The sequence below is a fragment of the Vitis riparia genome, chromosome 17, assembly GCF_004353265.1.
Source record: "Vitis riparia cultivar Riparia Gloire de Montpellier isolate 1030 chromosome 17, EGFV_Vit.rip_1.0, whole genome shotgun sequence".
Classification (NCBI taxonomy): domain Eukaryota; kingdom Viridiplantae; phylum Streptophyta; class Magnoliopsida; order Vitales; family Vitaceae; genus Vitis; species Vitis riparia.
Window position 1 is genome coordinate 3029728 of NC_048447.1, and position 5135 is coordinate 3034862.

The 5135-nt window shown below is 39.3% G+C and overlaps 1 pseudogene; it reads left to right on the forward strand.

Annotated features, from left to right (window-relative positions):
• The first annotated feature begins 3453 nt into the window (after nucleotides 1-3453).
• Nucleotides 3454-4323, forward strand: LOC117904005 (annotated as a pseudogene).
• The last annotated feature ends 812 nt before the right edge of the window (nucleotides 4324-5135 follow it).

Consider the following 5135-nt stretch of genomic DNA (forward strand, 5'->3'; position numbering starts at 1 on the left):
ATTAAAATATTTTTTAAAAGACAATTTTAAATTTAAATTTAAATTATCTTTTTTTTTTTAAGTAATTTTAAATTGCCTTTTCAATAATATTTTTTTAGCATTGGGAACTCGTATTACCAACTATCTAAAATCCATGATATTTTAAGTAGATAAAAAAAATATAGAAAGTAGATAAAAAAAATTATAATTTAAGAACTATTAATTATATAATAAGAGATACAAATAATTATGGAAAAGTTTATATACAAATAACTGTTTTAAAAAATAATATTATAAATATATAAAATAAAATATTATACATAAAATTTATTTTTAAAATATTTTAAATTTTTAAATATTCTTTTGTTTTATTAAACATAATTATTAAAACTCTTTTATAAAACTCTTTTTAAAAATAATTATCAAACATGCTATTAAAAATTTTGAATCATAATTCTTTCTAAATAAATTATACAATTCATAATATAGAATGAAACTTAAGTATGTAATAGCTCCCACCATAAGTCCCCTAAAATTTAATGATTTTCCATGTGGCATGACATCATGTCATAGTCAAATCATTTCCATCCTAAAATAAATAAAGAAATTTACAATGGTGGTGCAAACTGGATTGCAATGGTGGATTAATTAAAGTTAAAGTAAATCCCTCAATGCATCTGTAGACCCTCATTTTGGGAGTCATTCTTGCAGCTGATGCTTGACAAGTGTCACCATCTTGCATGGCCATGTGTCACTCACGGATTAGTCAATATGGGATCAAAATAGTGGAATTGATGGACCAATCAGAGATTGACACTTGGAGGGGAGCTGCAGAAGAGGTACGTTTCTGTTATGGGGGAGCGTCTCCTGCAGGTGATGGAGGAACCGTGGTTGCTTTTCAGAGGGGGCGATTTTGTTGAGGGGGAGGAGATATTTTTGAAAAGGGATTCCTTAGCAGATGAAGGGGGGAACCAGAGAAGGAAGGAGTTGAGAGCTGTTATTGAGAAGCAGCAGGCTAGAGGAGGGGTGGTGTTTTTCAGTTGGGGAAGGAAGACGGTAGGGCACAGAGGAAAACCAGAGAGATTTGAGGAGATTTCTTGAGAGGAGTAGCAGAGAGAGATCCTGGAGTTAAAGAGCTGGGGGAAACGAGGGATTTCTGGAGAGAGAACGAGAGGGAGAGGTGGTGTCGTCTGGCCGTTAGAGGATATTTTGTGAGTGGGGTTCTCTAGCTGGAGAGGGAGACAAGCTATTGGAGGAGGAGTTTCCCTGAGAGAGGGGAGTTTTGTTTGCTGGTTACTGGAGATTTTTATTAGGCGAGAAAGGAGCTTGGTGAGAAAGAAAAGGAGAGCGAGAGAAAAAAAACCAGAAATATATATAGAGAGCAGCATTGGGAGGGAAAGCAAACGAAAATAGAGGCAAGAAAGGGGACAGGTACGTTTTCTAAACCATGTACTGATTGCCATTGATTTTCTTTGGGTTGCTGCAACTATATTAATAAATCTATGCTTGGTTCTTCATGCGAATTTTGTTAGAGAGTGATCTAATTTTTTTTAGCTCTCCTTTGGGTGTTTTGAGTCATATCTTTGGATCTTATTCCCACTTGGTTTTTCCCACCTATATATAAGCCCATTGATTTCTGTATGAGATGAGGTTTGAGTTAAAGTCGATTTAGTCCATCTGATGCTCTGTTTTTATGCTTGCTCCTCTGTCTTTTATCCTCTGCTCCCGATGACCGTCTGTACTCTCGAGGAGAAGAGTTTTGGTAGCATTGCCGTTGATTTTTGTATGGGCACAGCTTCTGAGTTTGGTTTGCTGCATTTTCTTGGAGAAATGGAAAGTGGGCCAGTGAGAGTTTTTCGGTTTGGTACCTAGTGTTCTTGGACATTTCGAGCCATCCAGTGGTTTCAGAGTGCCTCTTATGGGATAGGAGTCTCTATACACGATGAAAGACTCAGAAATTTTGGGTGATTTTGGTATCAGTCAGAAGAGGTAATGTGACATGAGGTCATAAACCAATCAGAAGGAAATGTTGTATTCGGTATTACTCTAGTGATGCTTAGTAGAGCATTGGAAGTTCCTGAGAGCTGTAATGGAGTGACACGGTTCAAATTTGATTATCTATATGGTCAGTTGGCGAGTGCAGCAGACTGTATGGCAACGACTAAAAAAACTGTTATACTACTTTTATATCTGACATTCCTGTGATGGGTATGCGTGTTCATGACTAGGCAAGGAGGCTTATCACCCTTGTCGATGAGCTATATGATTATCATCGTTGTCGATTCTGTTCTACAGTATCCTCTATCGATGATCATTTCCCATAAACTAAAGAGGGATCTCGGACCTTTTATAGTCAAATGACCATCGTTGATTTCCTTCGTCATGTTGACAAAAATCGAATATCCAGCGGGTGACGTCTTCTTCATCTTCGCATGGCCAAGCTAATTTTCACTATTCATTCCATCAACCCATACCTTATTCCTCTCACCATGCATGGCCTCAAAAGTCGTCCATAGCCTTCTTTAAAGTCCCAAGTTCACCCATCCATGTGCATGAGAACCATGCAAACCTGGTCGTCATTCCCATTAAACCCGTTCCATGTTCATCACCTCACCCATTCTATCATCCATCTAACCCGTTTGATTCATACCTACTAAACCACTCATACCCATCTTTCTCTCTCTACATTTCCGCACCTATTCTCATACTCATATCTCGCATCATGCATCCTTCACGTTCAATATACCCATACCTCTATCCATCCTTTCACCACCTCTCACCGTTCAAACCCACTTTTCCATATTCATACATGCCATCCATTCCTTCTAAACCAGACTCGCTCCATTGTACCCATCATCACGTCCACCTTCTCATACCCATATACCCCTATCATACCCATTAAAATATTCGCCATCTTCCTATTTTTCATCCCAAGCACACTCTCATATGCGTCCATTGCCGTCAAACTTTTGTTACCTTTGAGGCATCACCCTCATCTCTTGCATCCAGAACCAGAAGAGATGGCGTGTACACGCTCATAAATCGGATACAAAGCGAAGACGGGATATGGGTCCTTCTCGATTTCAAAAGGGGTAGTTGTGGTTCCTTTTTCTGTAAGAGAGTTCTCAGAGATTTAAGTTCGAAGTATTCTTGTGCGGAAGTCTTGGACTGCATTGGTACGGTTTTTTTTTTAATGGTTTCAGACCATGGGAGGATCGAGAAAAGGTCTTATGCTATGACGCTGAACATTACGAAACCAGATATTCATGATTTCGTCGAGCTCAGTTAGGAACAGGAAATACTGCAACTCTCTATTCTGGCATCCTACAACAGCTCGGTTATAGATTGGCTGAATGCCAAATCTTGGTTCAGGCACCCTCTCGTGAGCTTACACAATGGATCGAGAAGGTTATGCGAGCACTTGACGACTACCTTGGGGTGAGAGTTCATGCCGACGAAGCTCCTGATTCAAAGATGGATGTTGTTGTAAAGCAGTTGAATCGAAAGGGATTCCAAGGACACAAGGAGTGGATCAACGAGTTGAACTCTTTAGGTGTAGTTAAGCTCCCAAATCTGGTGAAGTTAGTGGGATATTGTGCAGAAGATGATGAAAAAAGGATCCAAAGTCTATTGGTTTATGAGCTTACGTGTAATAAAAGCTTGGAGGACCATCAGTTGGCTCGGGTACCATCATCGTTTCTTGTGGACGACGAAACAAAAGATTGCTCAAGATGCAGCCTGTGGTTTGTCATACCTTCATGAAGAAATGGATTTTCAACTAATATTTCAAGCTTTTAAAATACCAAATGTTCTGCTAGTTGAGGACTTTAATGCAAAGCTCTCTGATTTTAGATTGGCTAGGCAAGGACCAAGTCAAGGAGCTAGTCATGTTTCAACATCAGTTGTAGGTACAGTTGGTTATGCATCTCCAGAATATGTTCCCGCTTGCAGGCTAACTGCAAAGAATGACGAATGGAGCTTTGAGGTGGTTCTATATGACTTATCACAGGAAGGTGAGCAGGGAAGAGCAACCTTTCTCGTAGTGAGCAAAAGCTTTTAGAATGGGTGAGACTTTATGTCTCAGACTTAAAGAAATTTCATCTTATTGTAAACCCGCCACTTGAAGGAGAGTATAAAAGTCACCATGGAGGATTTTCTGCATGCCCTCCAAGAGGTTATTCCCTGCATTTAAAGCCTCTACAGATGACCTTGAACAGTGCATGGTTGAATGTGGATCACGACATAAGCACATGTATCAAAGAGCCATATTGTTGGTGGAGGCAACATGGGGTGGAACATCAACTTTGGTGGAGGATCCTCTATGATGAGCACTTATACAGGTGATTTCAATGCTAGGAAATTCCCATCTCACCACTGGAGGTCCATCATCTCAAGGCGGGTCCCAATATTCAATAATCTGAGCTCGAAGGGGATGTTGAGGGACGTGAACTCCAATGGAAATTCCTCCTTTGACATCAATGGTTCATCTCAGCCAACAAGTTGATCACCAGCAGTTGCGTGTTTAATACTGTGGTTCAGTGGCCAGTTCATTTGCACCCCCAGGCCCATTCTCTTTCCTCAAGCACGACCTGTTTTGCATGGCCACCTTTGGCATGCAACTCAGGAGCCACGTGTCCGTTTCCTTTTCTCCAATCCTCTTCGGTTTAGAAAATAATTCTTCCCGACTTCATTTTGTAATTCCAAATTCTGTTTCCTTTTTTTTTAAAAAAAATAACTTCAAATCTTCAAAGTTTTCATCCTTAGAATCTTTAGGTTCCGCAAGACTCATTTTCAATAAAATTTGGTTGCCATTTTCTTTCCGGCAAGCCACTTTTGCATTTTCTTTGTTTTTTAAAATGTTTTTTTTAAATAAGTAAGAATTAAATTCCGTAATTCCAAGTGATGGAGTTTATGGAATTGATTCATGCAAAATAAACGGGCTATGGTGGGGGCCCGACATCAAATAAATTTTCTTCAAAATAAGAGTGAATTTGAATGAAAGACTATGTGTGCTATTGATGCTTTCTTTATCTTGTTTAGTGACATGTGAGCTGTGTTTATGCTCTTTATTTTGCACTAACCCTCTCTCTTGATAGCGCATAGTGGTTCGCTGCTCAAGTACACACTCATTCCTATTCTGTTTAGTCTATATGCAT